At 37.0% G+C, this 13601-nt stretch overlaps 1 protein-coding gene across 6 annotated transcripts in view; it reads left to right on the top strand.

Annotated features, from left to right (window-relative positions):
* NCOA3 (nuclear receptor coactivator 3) overlaps window positions 1-13601 on the top strand; it is an 82270-nt gene that overhangs the window by 44743 nt on the left and 23926 nt on the right. For 5 of the 6 annotated variants that reach the window (XM_057432148.1, XM_057432147.1, XM_057432146.1 and 2 more), the window contains exon 3: window positions 6826-6901. The exons of the other annotated variant lie outside the window; for it this stretch is intronic. The gene's annotated coding sequence lies outside the window, so the exon portion shown is untranslated. The remainder of the gene's footprint in view (window positions 1-6825; window positions 6902-13601) is intronic. 6 annotated transcript variants of the gene reach the window in all.

Genomic DNA, 13601 nt, shown 5'->3' with positions numbered 1-13601 from the left:
AAAATTTACTCCTTCAGATAAGCAGTTTTCTTAATAGCCAATCTCTATACCTACTGAATTGGTGAATACTTCCAATTCACATGCACAATTTAAAGACTGGAAATACTTGGGGTGAGCATCCATTACTAGTAATAGCTGTAAAATACAAAAAAAATTAATCTGTTTTGAATGCTTTTCTGAGTATTGCTTTCGGAAGTTCAAAAGCTGGTATTAAGCTTGGCATCTACTTGATGGAGATCAGGTGTCAGAAACTGATAGTGTCTACAGTAAATGTTTCATTCTGTCAAAACCAGTCAGTTTTTCCCATTGTCTGAAGGCATCTTGGTATTGTTAGAGATTTTGAACCAAACATAAAATGACTTCTGTCTCTAAATTTAAGCTTGCAATGGAGAGGCTTTTGCAAGGAAAATGCTGATACTTTGCCTAATTTTTAACTGCTGCTTTGAAAAACTGTTCACATTATAAACATGGTTTATATAAAACAGTCATCTCTGTAAAATGAGTAAGATTTTGGCATGATATGCTCTGATTCTAACAATGCCATAGCGCTAAATGAGTTAATGCTAATTGTAATACTATAGTTGTGTTTAAGTTCTCACTCTCGACATCAAGCAAGCAGGCTTTGCTGCCCTGAGACCTTGGTAGAGTAGAATGTCAGAATAAAATATTGCATGCATATAATATATGAAAATGTACATGAACCCATTCAGAGTCACAGGAAGAAGAATAGACTTGCTGATGGCACATTTAGAGCTTCAGGAAAAGGAATGGGCTTGTTGATGACTTGGAGAAGGATCCATGTGTATTTAGTGAAACAATCTCGGTTTAGTTGATTATGTTTCCTGTTTTCACCAAGAACTTTGTAAGTACTCCCTGCTTTTGAAGTGTCAGTGTACAGCTACCTCAAGGAAAATAGTAATTGCTACTGAAACTTGCCAGTTGAATTCTTACTGTATTGAAGCTGTATTTGGGAAGTTGCTTCCTCCATTGTAAAAGAAAACTAATTTCTTAGTCATTGTTAAATTAAGGTATGGGCTCTTGTGTCTTTATCAGATCACGTTGGACAATGTCTCTGTCACTCTGTTACCTTCCAGGAGCTGCTCTGTTCTACAAGAAAAAAACACCCCATAGTATTGGGTGATTGTTTTTTTTTGTTCCCCATAAAAGAGTTGTCCCAGTTTTATAAGTTGTGCTGTGAATACCATCTAGTATCTACTAACAGTTATTGCTTTGCATTGGCATTTGATATGGTTGTTACTTAGTTTTAGCCAATCATCCTTTTGTATTGGACTTTATAATGACAGTGATTAAAGTTTGTACTGGAAAGGTAGTTAGATTATTGTAATGTCTCAAAATTGTGTAAGAATTGAATTCATATATTGGTAAGGCATGAAACAACCTTTCCTCAGGTATGTTGAGGTTAGAAGCCATTAAAAAGACATAAATAGTGTTTTCTCATATTTATGGTCAAACTGATAGTTCCATGTTGTAAGGCTTTTAGTTGATGTCCTTTTCTAATTTAGAGAGATTTTGTACTTTGGACTGATCTTTAAATAATTTAGGACTACATAATTCCATTTTAACAAATTATGTGAATAAATTCAAGCTTACTTCCTAATGAAGCTGACATTGTAATATGTAGAGACACGTCCTACAGCTTGCATTCTTCTTACTGACTTGCGGATTATGTCATGTATTAATTGGCATGGAATCACTTATGTATTAGTTGTGTATAGAGCTGGAAAGTGATTCTACAATGATGTTGATATTCTCTTGTGAGTTCTGGCAGGGGTATTTTGTCTTGCAAATGGAACACATATAAATATCCATTTTTATTTTTTTCTTTAGAATTTAATTGCTGTTAGTAATAGCGGAGAGGTTTGTGCACTGTTCACAAGTAGAGTCTCTTCCCATAGTACCCACTGTTTCTTGAAAGGATGGTGTGAAGAAGCGTTTTCCACTTTTAGAACTGCATTAAATATTAATATAACACCTAAATAGACGTGTATTTGAGTCAACTGCTAATTTGCCTATCTTCTGCTGTTAAATGTCTGGAGGTCCAGAAAAAGAATGGTGGTAGCCTGTGCTTTCTTACCGGTTCAGTAGTTACCAAATCCCATTATGGTAGCCCAGACATCACATCCTATTTCTTTCTTTGTCGTATTTGAGCTCAGGATTTCTTTTCTTTCTATATGCATTTATTGAATCTTAAATTATTTTTTAAGTAACTGTTGTTACTAACTCTTCCAATACAAGTCTATGAGGATTTACCTATGTTAAAAACATTCTAAATATATTCTAAAACCACTCAGCTGATGCTAGCAGCAATATTGAAAGACCAGATTACCTCTTCCAGTACAGTGGCTTGGAAATAAATTAAGATTGAAGCCCTCTTCAGTATTATTTTGGCCTGCTGTTTTCAAGCATGCAAATTCTTGCTGCCAGCCTCATTCAAGTAGGTGGTGTGGCTGCATCATGCCCAGTTGCCTTTCACTTACAAGAGCTGTATCCTGACAGACATGTCTAGCCAAAGAAGTTGGCTTTTCACAGCTGAGTTACGAGGGCAGCAGTTGTTCTGAGTCTAAAATGTGGCTCATGTGTCTTTGGACCTGTGATGAGATGCAGAAACCACTTCACCACAGGGCTTGGTGCGGAAGCTGATGGGTAAGAAACTTTTACAAGTGTTCAGCAGTACATGGTGGAGGTGTAAGCATAGAGACTAGGGAGCCCCCCTTTTCTCTTTCGTTTTATTTATTATAGCAGGGTCCTGTATCTACTGCTGTGACTAGAAGCAGGGATGTATAGGAAACAAGTAACGATACTTCAGAAATAGAGCACACACATTATTTATCAGAGGAACAGGAGACGCACTCTGAGTGTGTGCCTCTGACCATCCTTTAACTGAAAGAGTCCTGTCATATTAATATATGCAAAGTGAACAAGGCTCAAGTTAATTGTCATGTCTGAAAAATAGCTCAGGAGTGCATAGTGCTTACTAAACACTGCAGGGGAATTGGTAAATGAAACCTGACAAGGCTCGAAGAATTATAGTCTCCCTAAGACAGAAGGTTTAATACAAAAAGGATGTGTGCTGAGTTAAGATTATTTAACATGTTGCAACAAGGTGTGTGCTTCACTGGCTGCGAGAGGTTTAATTTTTTTATTTTTAACTAACAGGCCTGACTCAGTGAAGGCTCCGAGGCAGTTATTTATTATCTCCTAAATGACCTTTTTGGCTGACGGGGTGGGGAAAAAAAGAGCAGAGAATGATCAAACACGTATATTTTGGAAGAGTACTTTTAGTTATTGTACTGATGGAAGCGCTAGATTAGGATAGTGATGTATCAGTATAATTTGCTGTTTGCTTCATAATGTAAGTATAGCTGCTTTAATCTTAAATGATAAGACTTTCCAGTACAAAATAGTTACAGTATGCCAAAACCTCTGTTAACTCAGTGTACTTGAGTCTGTTTAGCTGTTTCAGTAGTCTGTACTTTCAGATTCACAAAGCTGTAGTTAAAGTTCATTGGCATTTTATCTGCTGCAATTTTTCCCTCTGCCAGAGGTTTAAAAATATGTTGTTTTTATGTACTGTAGTTGGAAGTGTATTTGATTTCTTTCTTAAACAGGCTCATTAATTACTTCTGAAACATTTAAAGAGGATTACAGAGACTGTCCTTGTCATATCTTCTTTCAAAAAGTAACCATTGTGTTTGCCATATCTGGCACATTTGACTATGAATATAAAATATGTATATTTTTAACCGGTGCAGCCTTAGCTCTGTTATATTGTTGTTGTTGTCTGTGCCACAGGCAATAATATGCCTTGTCACTTAGCTATCCCATCCACGCTCTAATGTAATGTTCCTTCTTGTATGTGTTTTAAAAATTGAATTGAAAACTGGACTGTGTGTAATAATGAAAATTAAATTTGGTAGCCAGGCTCTGCTGGATGCCCAGTTTCTCTTTGGTGTAAACTGAGTATCTCTGTAGCTCATTCTGAAGGTGGGGAAATAAGTTGAAGGTCACTATGTTGAGCTTATTGAGACGAAAACCGATCAAACAATGTTTTTGTTTGAGCACTCGTGCTTTTTTGGTTGTGCAGGTTTTAGACACGAAATAGTATGTTTACATGTTGAAAGTGGTACTGGGGCAGTGAGAGCTGAGGGAGAAGCTGCTCCTACAGCCCCAGATGCTGAGCTTTTAGAAGAATACCGAGACTGGCAATCACTTGGTACATGACTGTGCTTTGATGCTCTAATATCACTCTGATACTCTAATAGACACTGAAATAACCTAAACTAATTAATGTGAATAAGAACAGAAACAATGTTGAAGTAAAATATTTTATGTATTAAAAAGGTTAAGGAGTTGGCTGTTACCTCTGTACTCGGGAGGCATGTAGTAGGTTTAGAGTAGGGATAACCGAGTTGAGAGGTCAATTTCCAGTACGTAAAAGATATGGCTTTCATCAGCAAGAAAAGCCCAAGTAGTATTGAAAAAGAGGGATGTATTTTATTTTTTCATTTAAGTCATATAATGGTTTGGGTTGGAAGGGATCTTAAAGCTCATTCAGTTCCAACCTCCTGCCATGGGCTGGGACACCTTCCTCTAGACCAGGTTGCTCCAAGCCCTGTCCAACCTGGCCTTGAACACTGCCAGGCATGGGAAAGTCATCAGCTTCTCTGGACAACCTCTGCCAGTAGATGATAGCAATGTAATGACTTCTTAGATTATAAAATTTTAATAACCTGTTTTATTTATAGTGGTAGTAACTTGAGGTCAAATTTACTTTTGATATATGGCAAAATTTTGCTGTATTGTATTTTGTCTTAACTTTATGGCTTGCTGGTAAGGTTTTCATCTCTCCTTCAGGTTGGTTTAATTTCATCCTGCTCTGTGAAACACAATTCAGAGTGTCTGTCTGGGTTGCCCTGCAAATTGACAGTTCTCATAGGATGGGGCTCTGCAGCATTTGTCCGGACCAGATGAGTGAAATGCTACTCTAGGTGCCTTTGCTAACCCTTTTCTAACCCATTAGGAGCCTTCAGATTGTTCAGAAGGTTAGCTTTTAGTTACTTTACTGCAGTACTTCTTTGGGAAGTTGTATTCCATCTGTTTAAACAGCTCATATATTGACATCCATTGAATTAATATTTATTTGAGAGGAATATGAAGGGAATATTCTAAAGCTAATTTATACAGTGTCAAGGTTTTTATGTGGTCTTCAATTTAACACATTTTCAGGGTTCTTCTCTTTACCCTTGCATGTCCAGTCATACAGAATCCTTTTGATACTTGTGGGTTTTGAATCTTCCACCTTTAAGAGATTTTGTGATGTTAATTTCTCCTCCTTGGATCAACTTCTCAGTGAGATCCATTTGTGATTCTCTTTAATGGCTTTTGTTTATCCAGTTTACCAAGCTGTTGTAGAAATTTGATGAAAAAGCTTGCACATGAGACGGTGAACGTGATTTATAACCTTTTTGTTTAATAAATTCTGTCCAGTGGAGATCTCGGAAAATAGCCGTTGTTTGGCTATGAGACCATAGCTAGATAGGAAGCTATCACTGAGTGTAGTGTAAGTCTGGTTTAGCATTTTTGCAGAAACGAACAGCTGAAGAATTTCATTTTCTGTGATATCCAAATGTTTCTGATATTGCATCATAATATGGCTAAAATCAATCATTCTTTTTTTTTCCTTCTATTTTTCCTTGTGTGTGCTTTTGTTCTGGTTTCCATGATCAGCAGAGGTTGATTTAGCATAAAATGGTGTTACAGAAGTCTTTAATTAGGAGACAATTTACTCTTGATGCTTACTTTTACGTGACCACATTGTCAATCAACCTTCTAATTGGTAATTCCAGTTGGTATAAATAAAGCTACAATCACTATTGTCAGAGGAATGGTTAAACCAGCAGATGAATGCACATGCAACCAGTTGATACAAAAAGCTTCGGTTTAATTTCTTAAGAAATGTGGTACTTGAATAAAACTCATTTACCTGCCTGCTGGTGATTACCTATTAAGTAGTCTGGGTAAAAGTATCAATTTGGAAACTCTTGATTTTGGATAGGACTATGGTGTGTGCTTACATGTGAATGGCTCATAAATAATTCCCAAGAGCAATTTATTTTTCTAATTGGCTTCAACAGCCCCTGCTTTACGTAGTGCTTTAAGCAGTTTTCAGTAAATCAATTCAATCACACAGCTGTTGTTTAAAACTTTTCCTAAGTTACTGTAATTCTCTATAGAGACCCAGAATCCCACTAATTAGTACACTTAATCATACCTTGTATAAAATGCATGATAATGTGGATTAATCATTCCTACAATTGCACACAGAAACCTGAGTGTTCATAGCTCTGAAATCAGTTTGCTATTCTCAGGTGATAGTTATGTACCAGGCAGTGTGCACAGGCTGACATAGTGGCTACGCACTGAAGTTTTACATGCCAGTCATAATTTTACAAAAAATTAATTTGGGGCTGCAGCTTTTATATTAAGACTTAAAATTTACTAAGATCAACCATGTACAGCAGTTTTCATTATTTCTTCCAAAGTTAAAAAAAAATTGTTTAAATACATTTAGTTGTGAAAGGAGATCCAGCTTACCTGTGACATTTGTGGTATTAAGACTTTTGAGCTGTTTAGCAGATAGCAGAGATGACAGTTAGTTGCAGTGATTGCGAGTTTTAAAGTCATTTGGCATTAAAATAGATCACTATTGAGTGCTTACTTTTTTGGCAAGTTTATTAACATTAGATGTAAAAATTCAAGCAAGCTTTTTTTCTTTTTTAATAAAGCCATTTTTTTGTTTTTCAGGATGTGACTTAAAATGACTTCTGATTCTGAAGGTCCTCTGAAAAATAAGCTGTGCTTGAAAGTTTGCTAAGGCCAAGTAAGTGACTGATTTTGTTATTGACCTCTATGTACCTGGATAGTTATTACATTATCGTTTTTAGAGTTATAATTTACAAATTGTACATGCAAGTATATGAGGCATGTTCTTAAAAAAGAGGAAAAAAGGAAATCACCCTCCCCACCACCCCTTTGCTTCCCTACTGTCATAAAGTGAGTTTTCTAAGTTTGTTTTCTTGCTGAATCCTGTCTGTGTAACTGGGAACATCAGTTGTGTCTGTTGTCAGACTTGTAACAATTAGAATCTTTGCACAGTTCCAAGAATATTGTGAATCAGAAGTTTCACTGGAAAGCTTTTATACTTCCTACATATGTGTATTTGAGGGAAATGTAAGTTTGAAATAACAAGTTTTCATTAAGAACACAGAATTGCTGAATGGAATTTCCTCTAGTTTTATTTATGTCAAGTGAAATTTAAATATTTGGGGCTTCTCTTAGCATAAACCAGCTATTCCATTAGAGTTTGCATCGTAAAAAATTGTGACTCATCTCCTGGTTTTTAGAAAGCAGGGTTATATTTAGTATTTTGACATTACATACAATTAAAAAAAAAATCCAGACCATCCTCATGACTCATTGGAAAGGACTGCTTTGATTGAATTCTTCATAATTGGTTTATTCTGCGGAACACTAAGAACCAGCTTATGCTTTTTCCCTAGCAAGTTTTTCAAACAGGAAATCAGCTTAGACAGATGAGCTTCCAAGCATGCAAGATACAAGTACATGTGTTTGGTATAGGAAAAAGTTGATGGCTTCATGGGACCAAAGAAGTACTAAAACTGTTTTTATGGAAATAATACTTCTTTTTTTCTCCAAATAGTTTGGATATGTTTTAAATTAGTATTGTATAGCTGTGCTTTGGGGGGGTTGGGTTTTTGTGTGTGTGTGGTCAACAATTGTAGCTAAACAAACATAAAAACTAAGTCTTAAGCATCCAGTTGTCTGTATTTTTGGGCCCCTGTTAGGACAAACTCTTCCCAGTTGTCATGTCCTGTTTGGTGAATAGGTCTTTCAGCTGCAGCTAGTGAGAACACAGGCACAAAGGGATAATGCTTGAGTTTGAGAAGAAAACCAGTGCTTTGAAAGATGAAGAACCACAAAGTGGTCCAGTGGGTGCTGTTAAGTTAGTAGCTTTCCAGTTAGTGAGAGGATGAGGTAGGACCAGGGAAGAAACTATAATACCAAGCTAAAACTTTTTGCTTACTGTGCTTAGTATTTCTCAATGTCCTTTTTACTTGAGTGCTGTCTAGGAAATGGTTTAGGAGCTTTCCCAATTTCAGACCTACTCTACTGTCAGCATATACATCCTTTTCTTGGTAGTCCAGGATGGAACTGTAGAAGCTAATTTTATTTATTTATTTTTAGCCTGTCAAAATATCAAAACACTGACAGGTTGCAAAATACTAGTCCTAAACGCTGATCATTCTTTTAAATTCTAGGTCTTTGTTTGGAAGGCCATACATGTATTGTCACAATAATTACTAGAACTTGTTTCGTGTGCAAAACCCGGTACCTTTTTAACAATTCATCTATATTTTTCACTAAAAATGAGTAGCCCTGACCTGTGAACAGTATTATAGTGCAAAGGATGTAGATGTGCACCTTATTAATAATTACAAATGTTTTTTCAATGCACGTACTGATGAGCAAAAAGGTCTTTGTTATTTTTTGTTCTCTTGTTTCCCATTTTTGATAAGTGAGAAAGTTTGAAAAATTTGGGTTATATATGAACTCAAGTAGTAATGCAGAAACTAGTACGTAGTGTTGGCAACTAATCATAAAAGTCTGGAACTTTGAACCATGTTTTACATTATCTTGGTTCTCAAACTTGCGTTGAGTATGAACTCTGGAGGGCTCTGGACGTATTTGCTTCTGTTCAACTTTAAGATTCACTATTTCATACAGATGTATATCTGTCTAAGTTATTTGGCAAGAGGTAGGACTTTGTTTTTCAAATAACTTTTGCAAAACCATAGTGTGGCTTTGTGTCATCTCTTCAATAGCTAAGTGGAATGTAGCATAAAATGCTTTTATTTTATTAACTGCTTGGTGAAAATAACCAGGGATTCCAGAACAGTGGAGCAACATGGACAGTTTAATTTAGAAATTAAAATTAGCTGCTCATGCTGATGTCATCAGACTAGCAGACATTTACAGTACTGTTCCCTACCTGGCCTTAAAATTTGGCAGTCCCAAGAAATTCTCTCTATAAATGATATAAAGTAGGAACACATCAATTTTCCATAAATCTAGTTGTTTATCACTGGATAGAATTTCTATTCAGCATTTCTTCATCGTTGTATGCAATCAATCTGCTGTAGCTTTCTGCATTCAAGCAAGTACTTGTATACAAATTAATTAAAAAATACATAGTAGTGCATATTGACAGGCTCATAATACTCACTGTTATCATAATTATTTAAAATTTAACAGAATTTCTTATATTTGGCTGGCTTTATGTAATAATTGAGTTATTGAGGCAAATTCAGCTAGGTTTTGGGTGTATTTTAATTATACAGTAGATAAAATTTCACTGTGTAATTCTTTTCTTCAAAAAATGCTTTGCTTAGGTAGGTAATACTTTGCAGTGTAACTAGCAGAGGAGTCAGCATTATAGGTTCATTGAGCCAGAAATAATGCAATTTCCTCTTAGCTCAGAAAGTAAGTTTACAAAGATGGCTGTATTGAACTTTTTTGCCTCTAGTAGTAAAAGTGCATGAAAGTTTAAACTTTAGAAAGCAGGAATTTAGAGCTGTCTTCTGAAATAATGATTAGCTTCAGGAAAATGATGCTCGAAGTGCTGGAGCACCTCTCCGACAGAGACTGGCTGAGAGAGCTAGGCTTGTTCAGCCTGGAGAAGGCTCAGGGGAGACCTTAGAGTAGCTTCCACTGCCTAAAGGGGCCAACAAGAAAATCTGAAGAGGGACTTTTTACAAGGGCCTGTAGGGACTGGCCAAGGGGAATGGCTTTAACCTGCCAGAGGGGAGATTGAGTTGAGCTCTTAGGCAGAAGCTCTTCCCTGTGAGGGTGCTGAGGCCCTGGCACAGGGTGCCCAGAGAAGCTGTGGCTGCCCCATCCCTGACAGTGCTCAAGGCCAGGTTGGACACAGGGGCTTGGAGCAAGCTGCTCTAGTGGAAGGTGTCCCTGCCCTTGGTGGGGGTTGGAACTGAGTGAGCTTTAAGGTCCCTTCCAATACAAACCACTCTGATTCTATGAAAATACCCCCAAAATAGATTTCTTTTTGGAAAAACTTTTTAGCTCACTAGAAATTATAGGTTTATATTGAATGAATAAATGTAACACCTGGTACTTTCTAACTGGTGATTTCTTTCATTATTAACTTACTGAATAATAGCTTCTTTTGTGAATATTTCTTGTAGGAGGGAGATTAGTTTGACTGTTAACAATTTGTACTGTAAATCCATCTGTATGGGGAAGCAGCTTCTGTAATTTCCTTAGCTAAACAGTTAGAGAGTTGTTCTAGGCACTACATCCCTGCCCAGGCTGTAATGATACTCTTAGGGAAAGGAAAATACATGTACAGGGACTCTGCGGCTTCAGGCGTGAATAAACTATCACAAGTTATTTGGGTGTAATAGTAGGGAAATAGCCTACACATATTACCTAATTTTTCCTTCCTTCTCCAAGCTTCTATATTTAGGCATTGCAAGATTTTCTTAAATAGAAGCAGAGTTGCATTCTCTGATAGGTATCATATCTCTGAGACAAAACATAGTCATTTTTGGTTTTCTATTTAATCATATTGTGAGTTATCTGTCAGTAGAGGTGGATGTTAAATCAGCAATGACATTTCATTCTAAATCATTTACTGTAGCCCTGTTACCTGTGTAATTACATTCCATTGAAATGTCTGTCTCCTAGCTCAAATTTTCAACTATTTAATGTATTTTAAATCTTTCCTTCTCTTAAATAGAATTTACTCCTGGCTTCTGACGTACTTGGTGTGCCCACACCCTTCCTGAGCTATCCTTAAGCCTTATATTTTAAGCTCTTCCTTTCTTTTTCCGCAGTGGCTCTTAACCCTGCAGCTCTGTGCTCTGCCTGTGAATGCAGTTCCAGGGAGGGAGGCACCAGTCCTGGAGTGTGCGTGTGTCACCTACAGAATGACTCCAGGACTCAGCCTTAGCTACGAGCTCTGTAGGCACAGACCTTATGAGTCATATGTTCTGCGAGCTTCAGATAATCAGCTGCTTTTCGCATGATCATAGCCTGTTTGTGTTATCTGGTTTTGGAACTGCTTATTTGTTCAGATGAGTAGTTTTTCATTCCGCTGCTTAATTGTAAAAAATGCTATCTCCGCAGTTGCTCAGTGCGACACTGTCATCTAGTGGCATAACAATGTATTTTTCTTGATCCTCACGTAAGGTGAGCTGCTGTAAATGTATTCGAGAGGTTTTCCCCTGGAGGTATATATGGTCTCTCTGTATGTTGGGTTTTGTATAATCCCTCCATGGCATCCAGGTTTTGTATCAAATATTTAGGTACAAACCAAATTTCTCATCTATGCCTGTGCAGTCCCTGACTTCAGTTACAGAGTTGGGCATCTTTTGGAATTGTTTATTTCAAATGCAAGGTTATGTTTCACTATTGTTTTTAATTTTATTGTGATGTACAAAGCATATTATCTTTCCTCTCCTGATGTCTGTCAGTTTGGTGAGGACTGGTTATAAATACAATTTTATGTCAAGTATTGTAACATTTGCTTAGCTGCAGAGAGAGCTCGTGCTTTAAAGAGATGCCATTTTACTTCTGAGCTTTGTACACGTGCCAGGGTAATCCAATGTGTACTCCTCAGTGCGGCAGCACTCCTCTGTCCTGTCTAGCTTTCAAAGGTTGTACTGCTGTAAGAATGGCCTTTTAAATTCCCCACTTGCAGACACCCTGCAGTAACAGCATCAGCTATTGCAAGCAGCTCCCATGCTGCTTCATGCAAATATGTTCTTGTGTGTCTTTGCCCTTTCAGTTTAGACTTCAGAAAGAACTCGAGCAGTATTACATTTTTTGTCATAAAAAGCCAGTAAGCAAAATAATCCAGTCAGTCAAGGTTAGTACATCAGAAATAACACACACACTTCTCTTCTTCAGATGTCTTGTCCTGGAAGCAGTTGGTTAGGTGCCTTCCTAAGGGTTGGTTTTCTTTGCTGCAAAGGCACACTGCTGACTTCAGTTGAACTAAGTTCTTGTTCACCAGGGTGGCCAGGTCCTGTTCTGCAGACATGCTTTGAGTCAGTTGGTGACCAGCCTCTAATATCTTAATGTAAACTTCATTTAGGTGAAAGTGTGTCTGTCAGTTCTTTGTCCTTGTGGTATGTGTTCAGCAACTTCAAGGGATTTTTCTTTTTTGAATAGCTGTAGTAATGGTGGAGATCCATAAAGAGCTCTTTTTTTTTTCCCCAAAAGATGTATTAGTACCTGGGTTATATGTTATGGAAAAGTTTCTCCCCAGTTAAAATTTGTAACTGTCTTGCCTGAATGCTTAGTATCAGTTACTGCTATTGCTGTATGTGGTAAAGAACTGCAGGCTGGACTAGGCTGCATCCCTGCCTAAACAGGGCAAACGAAATTTACATTTAACTTGGCAATTTCTGTTGAAAAGATGAAATAATGCTAAGCTTCTGGCTGCCCAGGTGTGTCTTGTCACTTTGGTACAGAAAACCAAATACAAATTATTAGATCATTTTGTTTCTGATTATGTTCTAAAATACTCTGGCTATATAAATAGCATAAATCCATTACAAAGTTGTTTTCCTCCCTCAGCATGTTGTTGATTGCAGCATAGCAGGATCTGGTATAGCTGTTGCCTCTGTGGTTGTGTTCCTTTTTCTTCTTGAGAGTGAGTGGAGATCAGGGTTATGAATATATCATCCCCCAGGCTTGTTTAACATACCTAGACTTTAACACAAATAACCTATTATTTTATTGGGTTATGGCCCAATCTTTGCTGCAGAAGCAATAGATTTGAAAGAGTTCTGAAGTCTTTGCTTGCCTTGTCCTCAAGGCTTTAGGAAAATGTTTTAGAAGGTTTAGCAAGAGACATGAAGTTAAGACTGTAGTATCCTGTTGAGCCAGAGATGGTAACAGTAATCTGTCAGCTTTATGCTGAGCGAGGTGTGAAAATCCTTTAAGCCCCCTGATTTATTTCCAAGGATGTCAAGGAGCTGTAGCTGCAGTGGTTAGATCACCCGAAGAGAAGAAGGGAGCATACAAAAAAGGAAATTTTATTCAGCATTTCTCTTATTTTCAGTGTTCTGGTCATCCATTTGTCATTACCTTAAGAGTATCACTTGGCCTTTTCTTTAATGGGGTCTAGCTTCATCCTTAGTATTTAACTCCATTTTGGCATAACATATTAAGGAACCACTTTCTTTTCAAGTTAACTAAACAAATGTTAAAACACTGAGAATGTTTTTATTTTCAGACGAGCTTGAGCTATAGAGTGGTCCCAGTATGATGGAGCAAAATTGTAAACATCTCAGAATCAAATTGAATGCATTTTTTTGCACTGATTTTTGCTTACATTGATACAAACCTTTTAAAACCTCTGTTTTGGCAAAATGCAAAATGGAGTTTTAAAAAATAGTAACCAAATATTTTCAATAGTATAAAGGTTTATGGGTTTACAGTAAAAATGCTCATAAATCTGATTAAGTAACTTATTC

This window comes from Pezoporus wallicus, unplaced genomic scaffold (genome assembly GCF_028554395.1).
Source record: "Pezoporus wallicus isolate ANWC-B61680 ecotype Strahan unplaced genomic scaffold, APGP_CSIRO_Pwel_v1 contig_10810, whole genome shotgun sequence".
NCBI lineage: Eukaryota > Metazoa > Chordata > Aves > Psittaciformes > Psittacidae > Pezoporus > Pezoporus wallicus.
The sequence above is the reverse complement of the archived record's forward strand: the minus strand, read 5'-3'. Positions and strand labels throughout refer to the sequence as shown.